The 19466-nt window shown below is 36.2% G+C and overlaps 1 non-coding gene across 1 annotated transcript; it reads left to right on the top strand.

The window, feature by feature from the left end:
* The first annotated feature begins 8340 nt into the window (after positions 1-8340).
* Positions 8341-8413, top strand: TRNAV-AAC (transfer RNA valine (anticodon AAC)). The gene has a single exon. It is a non-coding gene; the product is annotated as a tRNA-Val (tRNA).
* Positions 8414-19466: the final 11053 nt, after the last annotated feature.

The following is a 19466-nucleotide window of genomic DNA, read 5'->3' as shown; positions in this document are numbered from 1 at the left end:
CATTGGTAAAATATTCACAGAGGACGAACTATGAAAAAAAAACTCATTTAAGTTTGAAACGAAAACATTCTTGAAGAACTTTCAGTTTTGACTTTTTGTGAAGTAGATAGAATTATTCAGTTGAGGGTTAAGTTTTGAACAGCATTAAGATGGGTATGAATTGTTGAAAACATTTACCTTATTGTGAACTATTGAAAATCAGTTTGCTGGGTGTGAAGTTTTGGATAGTTTTCTATTCAGTTTTGACAATCACTGACTGGGATAATACTATTAAAATATGGAGTCGTTCTGTTTGTTGCTATAAATGTCTTGTTTCAAGATTTATTAAGTCTTAGGTCACTTATCAAACTTAAAACATAATTTACAATAATTTCAGAAATAATTAGATTTTATTTTTAATGTGTTTATATTAATTTGAATACAGGGGAATTTTATATTGTAATTAAGAATGGTGCTTTTGCCCATCTTTTAATCTTAGATTTGAAAGTCTGTGGCAATCGTAGAATGATATCTGTATAGCAATTTTGTTTCTTTGTTTGACATAATGGAAAAGTCGAATATTAGAAGCTTCACAAATACTGTTTTTACCTTGATTCCTTTTATTGTCTGTTATGTTGGGCGTGTATATACACACACATATATATATATATATATATTACCAGCAGTAGGTTAATGACTGTTCAATTGGGCCATTACATAAAACCACAAAACTTTTGTGATATATATTTATTTCCTGTTTTTCTTGTAAATGTAAATTCTTTATGTTATACTAAAGTGCTGAAAGTTTTATCTTTTGGTTTTTCTCAATAGAGAACTTTATAGCATAAAACTGATCAAGAGAACAGTTTAGATAGAGAGAAATTTTAACATTTTGGGGATTGGTGTAAACGCTAAATATTCTATGTAGTTTTTTAGAATTTTCCGGTAAAGGCAATTGATGGATAATAATGTAGAGCTAATGACTTAGAGACCATGGTATTAATGTACTCTTTTATTTTTGGACTATTGTCTGCTTGAAGAACAGTTTTTCCTGTCACCTTTTTACTTTGTTCATAATATGTGTGACACATTTTCCGCATTAGACGGTTACAAACCACGAAATCCCGGATTTAGTCTTAACACACGAAAACTACGTTTAATGCAGCCATATATGTTGACTTTCATGAATATTTTAGTTTAGTTTCGTTTATTTCAACTATGTCTAATGCGGTTTTATATGTTGACTTTCATGAAGTTTTCTTTACTTCACCTTACTAGTCAAAATGCGAAACGAAAGCCATAAATTTCTATCTAGTTTAAAACCTAAAAATATTATTTACTTAACGTACTTATGCCTCTTGATTCCTGAAGGAACACAGGGCCGCAATCGCTGCGGATTCTGCAACAAGCTGGTCTTTAAGTGAGTAAGGTGTTAGCCTACTGCACAACCCCCAAACTGGACGACAATTTCTCAGCCCACCCAAGAGAATTGAACTTTTTATATTAGTGTTGTACATCCGGAGACATACCGCTGGACTAGCGGGGGGTACAATATTATTTAGCGTATGAAATATATTCTAGATTTGCAAAGTCATCGTTGAATTGATAGGTTCAAGTACTAAAGATTGCAGATAAAGAAAATTTGCCTCGTCATAGTCAGAGACAAATTAACAAAGGTGTGATATTAAATCTTTATATATTTTGCCGAGTCACCATTTACGGAGAAATACTTTAATGTTAATCTAAATAATTAAAAGGTAATGGTTAAACTATAGGATATCGACTTAGGATTGTGGTATTTGAGATTTATTACAGTAGTTTTACTCACTTGATTTGAAATAGTAGGAATAGTAACGGCTGAGAGATATCACAGAAGTTACCGAGTTTCACCCCACACTTATAGGATTGTGTGAGATAAGAAAAAACATCAGCCCGAGTGCAATCCCATAATTGGTCACAAAATAACGAAGATTAAATATTATTTCAGACGATCGCTAATTTTGTTAATGGATTTAATAGACGTATTAAATCGCTTATTACGTTATTATTTAATAATTCTGATAAAAAAATTAAAGATCTTAAAATGTTCTGTTCAGTTTTCGATAGAAAGAGAAAAGACTGAGGAAACTAAACTGTGCGTAGCTCGATCAGATGCAAGCCTTTGATCGGGTGGCCTATGACTATTTATTTCAATTTCTTCTGCGTATGGGTTTTGGTTCTACTTTTGTACATGGGGTTCGTCTTTGCTAAACTTCTATTTCTAGTTGTGTTATGTTTAATGGATTTCTCACTAATGATTTTGCTGTAACTCGGGGTATTCGTCAAGGATGCCCAATGTCTGCTCTACTTTACGTTCTCAGTGTCGAACCGTTACGAAATATGTTAGTTCATAATGTTCATATTACTGGTATTGGTGGTGATGTGTTACTCACCACGCCATCACTTACTTATCAGCATGCTGATGATACCACTTTAACTTTACGAGACGCCGAATCTTTGCCGCATGTGTTGGATGTATGCCACACTTTTGGCAGAGCTACTGGGGGGAGGATCAACTGGACCAAGAGTTCAGGGTTTGTGGGTTGGGTGTTTGGCCTCTTCTGCAGACTTCGTCCTTGGTGAGTTGAGAATTTCCCAGGATCCTATTCGGATTTTGGGAATAGTTTTCCACTCTCATTTCGATGTCATGCTGCAAGATACGTGGCAGGGTGTTTTGCGCAGGGTATCTCGTGTCTTGGTGTCGTGGCGATTTTGTTCTTTCTCGCTAAAGGGTAAATCTCTTGTGGTGAACTCCTTGGTGGCAGCGGTGTTATGGTACCCGTTGAATATCCTCCCGTTGCCAAGACAGTTTGAGGCTCAATTTCGCAAATGTATACTGGATTTTATTTGGCGAGGAGGTATACATAAAGTGGCATACGGTATTCTTATCCGGAGCTATGATTGTAGAGGTATCAACTTGGTTGATGTTAATACTCGTAAACTCGCATTCTGTTTTAAGTTGTTGCAGCGTTGTTTGGATGCTTTTTGTCCTTCCATCTTGCGACAACTTCTTTCTGGATTTTTTTCTTGTTATGGTAATCTCTCTTTGGGCTTTCGGATTCTTCAATGCCGTATTTTGCCACGTTTTGTGAAATCGTTACCTTTCTATATTCAGGAAATGTTTCATGCCTGGAAGGTTCTTCTTGGGGATAAAGGGATTGTCCCAGCTCCTCTTTACCCACAAATTTTTGATCAACCTTTGTTTTTAAATCCGGCTATTGTTGATGTTCGGGACCGAACATTTCATTTTCCTGAATTTATTAACGCAGGTTTGGTTCAGGTCTGCCATTTATTGTACGAGGTGCTCCCTGCTTTTCTATCGGTGGGGGCAGTGATTTAAATGTGTACGGACTCTGACCCGTTGGCCAATGTCCGCTCAATTGTTTCACATTTTCATATGCTTAAGAAGGCGTTGCCTGTGGACTGGTTTCCGGTTTTCTCCACCCAGCCGGCTCCTCTTCCGTCGTCCACACGTGTTGTGGATTTATAATTTCTGGACCAGTCTGATAATCGAGTTCATTTTCAAGGTTTATCTGTGAGGCAACTGGTGGAACATTTACAGTTTTCACTCGCTACTAATTTCCCTGCTCCATTCTACTGGGGAGATATTGTTCCTCCTGGAGACTGGAAACGTATTCGAAAAAACTCTTATTCTTCTTTTGTGGGATTTTATGTTTGTGATGTGGATTATTTACTGTAGTTGCGGTCGATAACCACTAATGTCAAGCTGGTACATATGGACAGATATCCCACAGGGTTGTGCACTTTCTGTTCACAGGCGCGGGAAACCATAGGCCATCTGTTTTTCCAATGTCCTTTTGTACAGCCCTTGTGGTCATATGTATATAAATTATTGGCGTTTTATTTTGGATATCCCATATCTAACTGGGTATGGAGGAGGTGGCTCTTAGTGGGATCTCATCCTTCGTTACCCAGGAGATGCTGGAACCTATTCCGTTTGATTACTAGTTTGGCACGTCAGGTTATATGTTCTGCTCGTTCAGTTTCTTTGGCACGAAATCGCGTCATTCATTTAATTTCAATGTTTAAAGTGCGTGTACGTAGACATATTCATCTCCATTATCAGCGATCATTGTTACATGACTCATTAAATGTGTTTTATTCTGTGTATTCTTATGTTGGTAGCTTGGTAACCCAAGGTGCCCAAGGTTATATCTTGTGTACTTTGTTATGATAAGTTGTTATTTCATTATATTTTTGTTACCAATGAAAGGTCCATTGGTTTCTTGTTTTGTTAATGTTCACTGTAATGTTTGGTGGATTACCTGCTGTTCCAATTACTTCTTTTATTTATTTTTACTTAATTTTATTAACTTTGTGGTAATTTTCAGAATGGTAATTTGTTGCGTTGTTGTTACATACTAATTCATTAACTTCTGTTTTATTTGTTGTATTTCTGTGTATACCCCCCCCCCCCCCCCCCAGTTAAGGTGGGATAAATAAAGAGAAAAAAACCAAAACATCCGAATAACACGCGGAAGGTCCCAGGTTCGATCACTGGCAGGCAAATTTTAATATTTTAAACCATTCGTTTTCTTTCAAATCAGATGGTGAGTACGTGGAACGATATTTTCTTCATAATATCTGTGTCAGAGAGTGAGACGGCTGAGAGATATTACAGAATTTATCGAGTTTCCCCCTACACTTGTAACTACTTTCAGAAATTCGTGTGACTGATGTGTGATAAATCAAAACAGGAACGTTATTACTTTTGAATATAACGCGTGCACTGCTGCGAAATTTGATGTGCAGAAACGGCCTTCGCGTAATCATGTCACGTTCGACGAAGTATCTGACCAGCAGTTTACAACTCTTCGATAGAATGGGTTTACGAGCTTTATTTTTCTTAAATGCGTGAATAGTTTGAAACGTCGATGCACGCGACCTTATTTGAAGGTAAGGTGACATACTTGCCAGGTTGTACAGGTAATATCTAGAAATCACGACTCCGTCAGTGTGTGTTGAAAACAACTCTTCATGGTGTGACAACTAATCACACTAGATATTTCATTCTTTAACCTATACTTTTAAATTCCGGTCAGAACTATTGCATAGTTATGTGCGTTATCATCTCCAACTTACCAGTGACGGAAAAGAGGAAAGGCAATTCTACTACATCATTCACCAACAACTATTTGACGTACTTAATTTTTACCGAACAGTGAAATTATCGATGATATCCTAACTCCTCATAAGTCTGAAAATTGTAACATGTTATTTCATTTGAATGCACGCCCGTCAGAGAGCGATTCAAATGTTCTTACCACCATGTCTAGCCAGTCTAAAGAAGTGAAGTAGCGTCCGCCTATAGACAGGATTGTTTTCTTGAATACTCCTTGTTCTGTTTATCCCTTTTTTGTCTGATTTCTTTATTTTTATAGAGTTTCTTCACTAAGTAAAGATGTTTTCCGATGGTTAATGTATACTCGTCATGATCGAATCTCCTGTTTTACGTACTTATTTAAGAATTGTATTTAGTTCACTTGAATATAGTACAGACTAGACAGGTAAAAGGAAATTACGATGCCAAAACCAGAGAATATTTGTTATTCTGAAGTGTTTCCTCCTTCTAGTTGCAGCTGGTTCATGTAAACGTTTTTCTTAAACAATAATTCTTTGTTTTGGTAATGGTATTTTGAACGTCAAAAACGAAGTGTAACCTAGAGAAAGGACGATAGTCTCGAAGAGTAGATGGTTTCCGAAGAAAGATGTTGCAACACAGATAAGACCTCTTCTGTACATTGGGCTTTATTCCACCGCTGTGATCTCCTGCAGTCCCAAAACTGTCAACGTATTATTACAACTAAAGCGCGTTTCAACAACGTTATAATTTTAGGAGTTTGAGAGTCACCATGCAACTTTGTCGTATTGAACACCTTGAACAAGTTGTGTGTGATGAGAAAAAATCACCCAGAGTGCAATCCCAGAATAGGTCACAAAATAACGAAGATTAAATATTATTTCAGACTATCCCTAATTTTGTTAATGTATTTAATAGGCGTATTAAATCGCTTATTACGTTATTGTTTAATAATTCTGATAAAAAATTAAAGCTCTGAAAATGTTCTGTTCAGTTTTCGATAGAAAGAGAAAAGACTGAGGAAACTAAACTGTGCGTTTGGCACGTTTAAGGGCAATTGAACGAGATGAAAACGTTGAATACTGTAGGCTCGATAAAGTCTTTTAAAGACACGTTAGCACATTGGGAAAATACCTTTGATTTGGTAGACAAAGGAGGGTGTTATATTATTTAAAGTTAAACGTTAAGCTGTCGTTATATTTGCGTTTGTTTAGACTGCGAAATAAAATTTTGGAACGTTATCGTTTTATTTTAAAAACTTGAACAGCAAAAATCGCGAAACCGAGGTGCTTGTGGTGTAGTGGTTATCACATCCGCCTAACACTCGGAAGGTCCCAGGTTCGATCCCTGGCAAGCACATTTTAATATTTTAAAACATTCGTTTTTTTTTCAAATCAAATGGTGAGAACGTGGAACGATATTTTCTTCATAATATCTGTGTCAGAGCGTGAGACGGTTAAGAGATATCACAGAATTTATCGAGTTTCCCCCTACACTTGTAACTACTTTCAGAAATTCGTGTGACTGATGTGTGATAAATCAAAACAGGAACGTTATTACTTTTGAATATAACGCGTGCACTGCTGCGAAATTTGATGTGCAGAAACGGCCTTCGCGTAATCATGTCACGTTCGACGAAGTATCTGACCAGCAGTTTACAACTCTTCGATAGAATGGGTTTACGAGCTTTATTTTTCTTAAATGCGTGAATAGTTTGAAACGTCGATGCACGCGACCTTAGTTGAAGATAAGTTAACGTACTTGCCAGTTTGTACAGGTAATATCTAGAGATCACGACTCCGTCAGTGTGTGTTGAAAACAACTCTTCATGCTGGGACAACTAATCACACTACATGTTTCATTCTTTAACCTATTCTTTTAAATTGCGGTCAGAACTATTGGATAGTTATGTGCGTTATCATCTCCAACTTACCAGTGACGGAAAAGAGGAAACGCAAATCCACAACATCATTCACCACCAACTATTTGATGTACTTAATTTTTACCGAACAGTGAAATTATCGATGATATCCTAACTCCTCATAAGTCTGAAAATTGTAACATGTTATTTCATTTGAATGCACGCCCGTCAGAGAGCGATTCAAATGTTCTTACCACCATGTCTAGCCAGTCTAAAGAAGTGTAGTAGCGTCCGCCTATAGACAGGATTGTTTTCTTGAATACTCCTTGTTCTGTTTATCCCTTTTTTGTCTGATTTCTTTATTTTTATAGAGTTTCTTCACTAAGTAAAGATGTTTTGCGATGGTTAATGTATACTCGTCATGATCGAATCTCCTGTTTTACGTACTTATTTAAGAATTGTATTTAGTTCACTTGAATATTGTACAGACTAGACAGGTAAAAGGAAATTACGATGCCAAAACCGGAGAATATTTGTTATTCTGAAGTGTTTCCTCCTTCTAGTTGCAGCTGGTTCATGTAAACGTTTTTCTTAAACAATAATTCTTTGTTTTGGTAATGGTATTTTGAACGTCAAAAACGAAGTGTAACCTAGAGAAAGGACGATAGTCTCGAAGAGTAGATGGTTTCCGAAGAGAGATGTTGTAACACAGATAAGACCTCTTCTGTACATTGGGCATTATTCCACCGCTGTGATCTCCTGCAACCCAGAACTGTCAACGTACTATTACAACTAAAGCGCGTTTCAACAACGTTATAATTTTAGGTGTTTGAGAGTCACCATGCAACTTTGTCGTATTGAACACCTTGAACAAGTTGTGTGTGATGAGAAAAAAATCACCCAGAGTGCAATCCCAGAATAGGTCACAAAATAACGAAGATTAAATATTATTTCAGACTATCCCTAATTTTGTTAATGTATTTAATAGGCGTATTAAATCGCTTATTACGTTATTGTTTAATAATTCTGATAAAAGAATTAAAGCTCTGAAAATGTTCTGTTCAGTTTTCGATAGAAAGAGAAAAGACTGAGGAAACTAAACTGTGCGTTTGGCACGTTTAAGGGCAATTGAACGAGATGAAAAACGTTGAATACTGTAGGCTCGATAAAGTCTTTTAAAGACACGTTAGCACATTGGGAAAATACCTTTGGATTTGGTAGACAAAGGAGGGTGTTATATTATTTAAAGTTAAACGTTAAGCTGTCGTTATATTTGCGTTTGTTTAGACTGCGAAATAAAAATTTTGGAACGTTATAGTTTTTTTTTAAAAATTGTAACAGCAAAAGTCGATAAACGGAGGTGCTTGTGGTGTAGTGGTTATCACATCCGCCTAACACGCGGAAGGTCCCAGGTTCGATCCCTGGCAAGCACATTTTAATATTTTAAAACATTCGTTTTTTTTCAAATCAAATGGTGAGAACGTGGAACGATATTTTCTTCATAATATCTGTGTCAGAGCGTGAGACGGTTAAGAGATATCACAGAATTTATCGAGTTTCTCCCTACACTTGTAACTACTTTCAGAAATTCGTGTGACTGATGTGTGATAAATCAAAACAGGAACGTTATTACTTTTGAATATAATGCGTGCACTGCTGCGAAATTTGATGTGCAGAAACGGCCTTCGCGTAATCATGTCACGTTCGACGAAGTATCTAACCAGCAGTTTACAACTCTTCGATAGAATGGGTTTACGAGCTTTATTTTTCTTAAATGCGTGAATAGTTTGAAACGTCGATGCACGCGACCTTATTTGAAGATAAGTTAACGTACTTGCCAGTTTGTACAGGTAATATCTAGAGATCACGACTCCGTCAGTGTGTGTTGAAAACAACTCTTCATGCTGTGACAACTAATCACACTAGATATTTCATTCTTTAACCTATTCTTTTAAATTCCGGTCAGAACTATTGGATAGTTATGTGCGTTATCATCTCCAACTTACCAGTGACGGAAAAGAGGAAAGGCAATTCTACAACATCATTCACCAACAACTATTTGATGTACTTAATTTTACCGAACAGTGAAATTATCGATGATATCCTAACTCCTCATAAGTCTGAAAATTGTAACATGTTATTTCATTTGAATGCACGCCCGTCAGAGAGCGATTCAAATGTTCTTACCACCATGTCTAGCCAGTCTAAAGAAGTGTAGTAGCGTCCGCCTATAGACAGGATTGTTTTCTTGAATACTCCTTGTTCTGTTTATCCCTTTTTTGTCTGATTTCTTTATTTTTATAGAGTTTCTTCACTAAGTAAAGATGTTTTCCGATGGTTAATGTATACTCGTCATGATCGAATCTCCTGTTTTACGTACTTATTTAAGAATTGTATTTAGTTCACTTCAATATAGTACAGACTAGACAGGTAAAAGGAAATTACGATGCCAAAACCAGAGAATATTTGTTATTCTGAAGTGTTTCCTCCTTCTAGTTGCAGCTGGTTCATGTAAACGTTTTTCTTAAACAATAATTCTTTGTTTTGGTAATGGTATTTTGAACGTCAAAAACGAAGTGTAACCTAGAGAAAGGACGATAGTCTCGAAGAGTAGATGGTTTCCGAAGAGAGATGTTGCAACGCAGATAAGACCTCTTCTGTACATTGGGCTTTATTCCACCGCTGTGATCTCCTGCAATCCCAAAGCTGTCAACGTACTATTACAACTAAAGCGCGTTTGAACAACGTTATCATTTTAGGAGTTTGAGAGTCACCATGCAACTTTGTCGTATTGAACACCTTGAACAAGGTGTGTGTGATGAGAAAAAAATCACCCAGAGTGCAATCCCAGAATAGGTCACAAAATAACGAAGATTAAATATTATTTCAGACTATCCCTAATTTTGTTAATGTATTTAATAGGCGTATTAAATAGCTTATTACGTTATTGTTTAATAATTCTGATAAAAAAATTAAAGCTCTGAAAATGTTCTGTTCAGTTTTCGATAGAAAGAGAAAAGACTGAGAAAACTAAACTGTGCGTTTGGCACGTTTAAGGGCAATTGAACGAGATGTAAAAACGTTGAATACTGTGGGCTCGATAAAGTCTTTTAAAGACACGTTAGCACATTGGGAAAATACCTTTGGATTTGGTAGACAAAGGAGGGTGTTATATTATTTAAAGTTAAACGTTAAGCTGTCGTTATATTTGCGTTTGTTTAGACTGCGAAATAAAAATTTTGGAACGTTATAGTTTTATTTTAAAATTTGAACAGCAAAAATCGCGAAACCGAGGTGCTTGTGGTGTAGTGGTTATCACATCCGCCTAACACGCGGAAGGTACCAGGTTCGATCCCTGGCAAGCACATTTTAATATTTTAAAACATTCGTTTTTTTTCAAATCAAATGGTGAGAACGTGGAACGATATTTTCTTCATAATATCTGTGTCAGAGCGTGAGACGGTTAAGAGATATCACAGAATTTATCGAGTTTCCCCCTACACTTGTAACTACTTTCAGAAATTCGTGTGACTGATGTGTGATAAATCAAAACAGGAACGTTATTACTTTTGAATATAACGCGTGCACTGCTGCGAAATTTGATGTGCAGAAACGGCCTTCGCGTACTCATGTCACGTTCGACAAAGTATCTAACCAGCAGTTTACAACTCTTCGATAGAATGGATTTACGAGCTTTATTTTTCTTAAATGCGTGAATAGTTTGAAACGTCGATGCACGCGACCTTATTTGAAGGTAAGGTGACGTACTTGCCAGGTTGTACAGGTAATATCTAGAAATCACGACTCCGTCAGTGTGTGTTGAAAACAACTCTTCATGGTGTGACAACTAATCACACTAGATATTTCATTCTTTAACCTATTCTTTTAAATTCCGGTCAGAACTATTGGATGGTTATGTGCGTTATCATCTCCAACTTACCAGTGACGGAAAAGAGGAAAGGCAATTCTACAACATCATTCACCACCAACTATTTGATGTACTTAATTTTTACCGAACAGTGAAATTATCGATGATATCCTAACTCCTCATAACTCTGAAAATTGTAACATGTTATTTCATTTGAATGCACGCCCGTCAGAGAGCGATTCAAATGTTCTTACCACCATGTCTAGCCAGTCTAAAGAAGTGAAGTAGCGTCCGCCTATAGACAGGATTGTTTTCTTGAATACTCCTTGTTCTGTTTATCCCTTTTTTGTCTGATTTCTTTATTTTTATAGAGTTTCTTCACTAAGTAAAGATGTTTTCCGATGGTTAATGTATACTCGTCATGATCGAATCTCCTGTTTTACGTACTTATTTAAGAATTGTATTTAGTTCACTTGAATATAGTACAGACTAGACAGGTAAAAGGAAATTACGATGCCAAAACCAGAGAATATTTGTTATTCTGAAGTGTTTCCTCCTTCTAGTTGCAGCTGGTTCATGTAAACGTTTTTCTTAAACAATAATTCTTTGTTTTGGTAATGGTATTTTGAACGTCAAAAACGAAGTGTAACCTAGAGAAAGGACGATAATCTCGAAGAGTAGATGGTTTCCGAAGAGAGATGTTGCAACACAGATAAGACCTCTTCTGTACATTGGGCTTTATTCCACCGCTGTGATCTCCTGCAACCCAGAACTGTCAACGTATTATTACAACTAATGCGCGTTTCAACAACGTTACCATTTTAGGAGTTTGAGAGTCACCATGCTCCTTTGTCGTATTGAACACCTTGAACAAGTAGTGTGTGATGAGAAAAAATCACCCAGAGTGCAATCCCAGAATAGGTCACAAAATAACGAAGATTAACTATTATTTCAGACTATCCCTAATTTTGTTAATGTATTTAATAGGCGTATTTAATCGCTTATTACCTTATTGTTTAATAATTCTGATAAAAAAATTAAAGCTCTGAAAATGTTCTGTTCAGTTTTCGATAGAAAGAGAAAAGACTGAGAAAACTAAACTGTGCGTTTGGCACGTTTAAGGGCAATTGAACGAGATGTAAAAACGTTGAATACTGTGGGCTCGATAAAGTCTTTTAAAGACACGTTAGCACATTGGGAAAATACCTTTGGATTTGGTAGACAAAGGAGGGTGTTATATTATTTAAAGTTAAACGTTAAGCTGTCGTTATATTTGCGTTTGTTTAGACTGCGAAATAAAAATTTTGGAACGTTATAGTTTTATTTTAAAATTTGAACAGCAAAAATCGCGAAACCGAGGTGCTTGTGGTGTAGTGGTTATCACATCCGCCTAACACGCGGAAGGTACCAGGTTCGATCGATGGCAAGCACATTTTAATATTTTAAAACATTCGTTTTTTTTTCAAATCAAATGGTGAGAACGTGGAACGATATTTTCTTCATAATATCTGTGTCAGAGCGTGAGACGGTTAAGAGATATCACAGAATTTATCGAGTTTCCCCCTACACTTGTAACTACTTTCAGAAATTCGTGTGACTGATGTGTGATAAATCAAAACAGGAACGTTATTACTTTTGAATATAACGCGTGCACTGCTGCGAAATTTGATGTGCAGAAACGGCCTTCGCGTACTCATGTCACGTTCGACAAAGTATCTAACCAGCAGTTTACAACTCTTCGATAGAATGGATTTACGAGCTTTATTTTTCTTAAATGCGTGAATAGTTTGAAACGTCGATGCACGCGACCTTATTTGAAGATAAGTTAACGTACTTGCCAGGTTGAACAGGTAATATCTAGAGATCACGACTCCGTCAGTGTGTGTTGAAAACAACTCTTCATGCTGTGACAACTAATCACACTAGATATTTCATTCTTTAACCTATTCTTTTAAATTCCGGTCAGAACTATTGGATGGTTATGTGCGTTATCATCTCCAACTTACCAGTGACGGAAAAGAGGAAAGGCAATTCTACAACATCATTCACCAACAACTATTTGACGTACTTAATTTTTTACCGAACAGTGAAATTTTCGATGATATCCCAACTCCTCATAAGTCTGAAAATTGTAACATGTTATTTCATTTGAATTGGGAATGCACGCCCGTCAGAGAGCGATTCAAATGTTCTTACCACCATGTCTAGCCAATCTAAAGAAGTGAAGTAGCGTCCGCCTATATACAGGATTGTTTTCTTGAATACTCCTTGTTCTGTTTATCCCTTTTTTGTCTGATTTCTTTATTTTTATAGAGTTTCTTCACTAAGTAAAGATGTTTTGCGATGGTTAATGTATACTCGTCATGATCGAATCTACTGTTTTACGTACTTATTTAAGAATTGTATTTACTTCACTTGAATATAGTACAGACTAGACAGGTAAAAGGAAATTACGATGCCAAAACCGGAGAATATTTGTTATTCTGAAGTGTTTCCTCCTTCTAGTTGCAGCTGGTTCATGTAAACGTTTTTCTTAAACAAGAATTCTTTGTTTTGGTAATGGTATTTTGAACGTGAAGAACGATGTGTAACCTAGAAAGAGGACGACAGTCTCTAAGAGTAGATGGTTTCCGAAGAGAGATGTTGCAACACAGATAAGACCTCTTCTGTACATTGGGCTTTATTCCACCGCTGTGATCTCCTGCAACCCAGAACTGTCAACGTATTATTACAACTAATGCGCGTTTCAACAACGTTACCATTTTAGGAGTTTGAGAGTCACCATGCTCCTTTGTCGTATTGAACACCTTGAACAAGTAGTGTGTGATGAGAAAAAATCACCCAGAGTGCAATCCCAGAATAGGTCACAAAATAACGAAGATTAACTATTATTTCAGACTATCCCTAATTTTGTTAATGTATTTAATAGGCGTATTTAATCGCTTATTACCTTATTGTTTAATAATTCTGATAAAAAAATTAAAGCTCTGAAAATGTTCTGTTCAGTTTTCGATAGAAAGAGAAAAGACTGAGAAAACTAAACTGTGCGTTTGGCACGTTTAAGGGCAATTGAACGAGATGTAAAAACGTTGAATACTGTGGGCTCGATAAAGTCTTTTAAAGACACGTTAGCACATTGGGAAAATACCTTTGGATTTGGTAGACAAAGGAGGGTGTTATATTATTTAAAGTTAAACGTTAAGCTGTCGTTATATTTGCGTTTGTTTAGACTGCGAAATAAAAATTTTGGAACGTTATAGTTTTATTTTAAAATTTGAACAGCAAAAATCGCGAAACCGAGGTGCTTGTGGTGTAGTGGTTATCACATCCGCCTAACACGCGGAAGGTACCAGGTTCGATCCCTGGCAAGCACATTTTAATATTTTAAAACATTCGTTTTTTTTTCAAATCAAATGGTGAGAACGTGGAACGATATTTTCTTCATAATATCTGTGTCAGAGCGTGAGACGGTTAAGAGATATCACAGAATTTATCGAGTTTCCCCCTACACTTGTAACTACTTTCAGAAATTCGTGTGACTGATGTGTGATAAATCAAAACAGGAACGTTATTACTTTTGAATATAACGCGTGCACTGCTGCGAAATTTGATGTGCAGAAACGGCCTTCGCGTACTCATGTCACGTTCGACAAAGTATCTAACCAGCAGTTTACAACTCTTCGATAGAATGGATTTACGAGCTTTATTTTTCTTAAATGCGTGAATAGTTTGAAACGTCGATGCACGCGACCTTATTTGAAGGTAAGGTGACGTACTTGCCAGGTTGTACAGGTAATATCTAGAAATCACGACTCCGTCAGTGTGTGTTGAAAACAACTCTTCATGGTGTGACAACTAATCACACTAGATATTTCATTCTTTAACCTATTCTTTTAAATTCCGGTCAGAACTATTGGATGGTTATGTGCGTTATCATCTCCAACTTACCAGTGACGGAAAAGAGGATAGGCAATTCTACAACATCATTCACCACCAACTATTTGATGTACTTAATTTTTACCGAACAGTGAAATTATCGATGATATCCTAACTCCTCATAACTCTGAAAATTGTAACATGTTATTTCATTTGAATGCACGCCCGTCAGAGAGCGATTCAAATGTTCTTACCACCATGTCTAGCCAGTCTAAAGAAGTGAAGTAGCGTCCGCCTATAGACAGGATTGTTTTCTTGAATACTCCTTGTTCTGTTTATCCCTTTTTTGTCTGATTTCTTTATTTTTATAGAGTTTCTTCACTAAGTAAAGATGTTTTCCGATGGTTAATGTATACTCGTCATGATCGAATCTACTGTTTTACGTACTTATTTAAGAATTGTATTTAGTTCACTTGAATATAGTACAGACTAGACAGGTAAAAGGAAATTACGATGCCAAAACCAGAGAATATTTGTTATTCTGAAGTGTTTCCTCCTTCTAGTTGCAGCTGGTTCATGTAAACGTTTTTCTTAAACAATAATTCTTTGTTTTGGTAATGGTATTTTGAACGTCAAAAACGAAGTGTAACCTAGAGAAAGGACGATAGTCTCGAAGAGTAGATGGTTTCCGAAGAAAGATGTTGCAACACAGATAATACCTCTTCTGTACATTGGGCTTTATTCCACCGCTGTGATCTCCTGCAATCCCAAAACTGTCAACGTATTATTACAACTAAAGCGCGTTTCAACAACGTTATAATTTTAGGAGTTTGAGAGTCACCATGCAACTTTGTCGTATTGAACACCTTGAACAAGTTGTGTGTGATGAGAAAAAAATCACCCAGAGTGCAATCCCAGAATAGGTCACAAAATAACGAAGATTAAATATTATTTCAGACTATCCCTAATTTTGTTAATGTATTTAATAGGCGTATTAAATCGCTTATTACGTTATTGTTTAATAATTCTGATAAAAAAATTAAAGCTCTGAAAATGTTCTGTTCAGTTTTCGATAGAAAGAGAAAAGACTGAGGAAACTAAACTGTGCGTTTGGCACGTTTAAGGGCAATTGAACGAGATGAAAAACGTTGAATACTGTAGGCTCGATAAAGTCTTTTAAAGACACGTTAGTACATTGGGAAAATACCTTTGGATTTGGTAGACAAAGGAGGGTGTTATATTATTTAAAGTTAAACGTTAAGCTGTCGTTATATTTGCGTTTGTTTAGACTGCGAAATAAAAATTTTGGAACGTTATCGTTTTATTTTAAAAACTTGAACACCAAAAATCGCGAAACCGAGGTGCTTGTGGTGTAGTGGTTATCACATCCGCCTAACACGCGGAAGGTCCCAGGTTCGATCCATGGCAGGCACATTTTAATATTTTAAAACATTCGTTTTCTTTCAAATCAAATGGTGAGAACGTGGAACGATATTTTCTTCATAATATCAGTGTCAGAGCGTGAGACGGTTAAGAGATATCACAGAATTTATCGAGTTTCCCCCTACACTTGTAACTACTTTCAGAAATTCGTGTGACTGATGTGTGATAAATTAAAACAGGAACGTTATTACTTTTGAATATAATGCGTGCACTGCTGCGAAATTTGATGTGCAGAAACGGCCTTCGCGTAATCATGTCACGTTCGACGAAGTATCTGACCAGCAGTTTACAACTCTTCGATAGAATGGGTTTACGAGCTTTATTTTTCTTAAATGCGTGAATAGTTTGAAACGTCGATGCACGCGACCTTATTTGAAGGTAAGGTGACGTACTTGCCAGGTTGTACAGGTAATATCTAGAAATCACGACTCCGTCAGTGTGTGTTGAAAACAACTCTTCATGGTGTGACAACTAATCACACTAGATATTTCATTCTTTAACCTATTCTTTTAAATTCCGGTTAGAACTATTGTATAGTTATGTGCGTTATCATCTCCCACCTACCAGTGACGGAAAAGAGGAAAGGCAATTCTACAACATCATTCACCAACAACTATTTGACGTACTTAATTTTTACCGAACAGTGAAATTTTCGATGATATCCTAACTCCTCATAAGTCTGAAAATTGTAACATGTTATTTCATTTGAATTGGGAATGCACGCCCGTCAGAGAGCGATTCAAATGTTCTTACCACCATGTCTAGCCAATCTAAAGAAGTGAAGTAGCGTCCGCCTATATACAGGATTGTTTTCTTGAATACTCCTTGTTCTGTTTATCCCTTTTTTGTCTGATTTCTTTATTTTTATAGAGTTTCTTCACTAAGTAAAGATGTTTTGCGATGGTTAATGTATACTCGTCATGATCGAATCTACTGTTTTACGTACTTATTTAAGAATTGTATTTACTTCACTTGAATATAGTACAGACTAGACAGGTAAAAGGAAATTACGATGCCAAAACCGGAGAATATTTGTTATTCTGAAGTGTTTCCTCCTTCTAGTTGCAGCTGGTTCATGTAAACGTTTTTCTTAAACAAGAATTCTTTGTTTTGGTAATGGTATTTTCAACGTGAAGAACGATGTGTAACCTAGAAAGAGGACGACAGTCTCTAAGAGTAGATGGTTTCCGAAGAGAGATGTTGCAACACAGATAAGACCTCTTCTGTACATTGGGCTTTATTCCACCGCTGTGATCTCCTGCAACCCAGAACTGTCAACGTATTATTACAACTAATGCGCGTTTCAACAACGTTACCATTTTAGGAGTTTGAGAGTCACCATGCTCCTTTGTCGTATTGAACACCTTGAACAAGTAGTGTGTGATGAGAAAAAATCACCCAGAGTGCAATCCCAGAATAGGTCACAAAATAACGAAGATTAACTATTATTTCAGACTATCCCTAATTTTGTTAATGTATTTAATAGGCGTATTTAATCGCTTATTACCTTATTGTTTAATAATTCTGATAAAAAAATTAAAGCTCTGAAAATGTTCTGTTCAGTTTTCGATAGAAAGAGAAAATACTGAGAAAACTAAACTGTGCGTTTGGCACGTTTAAGGACAATTGAACGAGATGTAAAAACGTTGAATACTGTGGGCTCGATAAAGTCTTTTAAAGACACGTTAGCACATTGGGAAAATACCTTTGGATTTGGTATACAAAGAAGGGTGTTATATTATTTAAAGTTAAAGTTAAGCTGTCGTTATATTTGTGTTTGTTTAGACTGCGAAATAAAAATTTTGGAACGTTATAGTTTTTTTTTAAAAACTTGAACAGCAAAAATCGCGAAATCGAGGTGCTTGTGATGTAGTGGTTATCACATCCGCCTAACACGCGGAAGGTCCCAGGTTCGATCCCTGGCAGGCACATTTTAATATTTTAAAACATTCGTTTTCTTTCAAATCAAATGGTGAGAACGTGGAACGATATTTTCTTCATAATATCTGTGTCAGACCGTGAGACGGTTAAGAGATATCACAAAATTTATCGAGTTTCCCCCTACACTTGTAACTACTTTCAGAAATTCGTGTGACTGATGTGTGATAAATTAAAACAGGAACGTTATTACTTTTGAATATAATGCGTGCACTGCTGCGAAATTTGATGTGCAGAAACGGCCTTCGCGTAATCATGTCACGTTCGACGAAGTATCAAACCAGCAGTTTACAACTCTTCGATAGAATGGGTTTACGAGCTTTATTTTTCTTAAATGCGTGAATAGTTTGAAACGTCGATGCACGCGACCTTATTTGAAGGTAAGGTGACGTACTTGCCAGGTTGTACAGGTAATATCTAGAGATCACGACTCCGTCAGTGTGTGTTGAAAACAACTCTTCATGGTGTGACAACTAATCACACTAGATGTTTCATTCTTTAACCTATTCTTTTAAATTCCGGTCAGAACTATTGGATAGTTATGTGCGTTATCATCTCCCACCTACCAGTGACGGAAAAGAGGAAAGGCAATTCTACAACATCATTCACCAACAACTATTTGACGTACTTAATTTTTACCGAACAGTGAAATTTTCGATGATATCCTAACTCCTCATAAGTCTGAAAATTGTAACATGTTATTTCATTTGAATTGGGAATGCACGCCCGTCAGAGAGCGATTCAAATGTTCTTACCACCATGTCTAGCCAGTCTAAAGAAGTGAAGTAGCGTCCGCCTATAGACAGGATTGTTTTCTTGAATACTCCTTGTTCTGTTTATCCCTTTTTTGTCTGATTTCTTTATTTTTATAGAGTTTCTTCACTAAGTAAAGATGTTTTCCGATGGTTAATGTATACTCGTCATGATCGAATCTACTGTTTTACGTACTTATTTAAGTCATTTTTCTTATTTTGTTCGATCACAGATGGCGCTAATGATAGAAGAAAACGTTTAAAAATGTCTTTTTTTTGATGTCCTTTTCGTTTGTAGTTAGGCTTAAATTGTCCAACGAGCTATATGTGCTCATTTTGCCATGGACATTAAAGTCCCTATTTTTACGTTCTAAGTCTACGTAATTATTATTATTTAACTATTCATGATAGTATTAATTTGTTTATTAAATTATTTTTTTTTGTCTGGTTTAATGTAAACAGCTGGATATATTTTTGTAAACGTTGCTGTTAATAAGAATAAAGTTGTTTTTTTTTTTATTTCGCGCAAAGCTACACGAGGTTTATCTGCCCTAGCCATCCCTAATTTATCAGTGTAAGACTGCTAGTCATCACCACCGACCGCCAATT

This window comes from Tachypleus tridentatus, chromosome 5 (genome assembly GCF_004210375.1).
Source record: "Tachypleus tridentatus isolate NWPU-2018 chromosome 5, ASM421037v1, whole genome shotgun sequence".
In the NCBI taxonomy this organism is placed as follows: Eukaryota; Metazoa; Arthropoda; class Merostomata; order Xiphosura; family Limulidae; genus Tachypleus; species Tachypleus tridentatus.
This window is presented reverse-complemented; position numbering and strand designations above follow the sequence as displayed.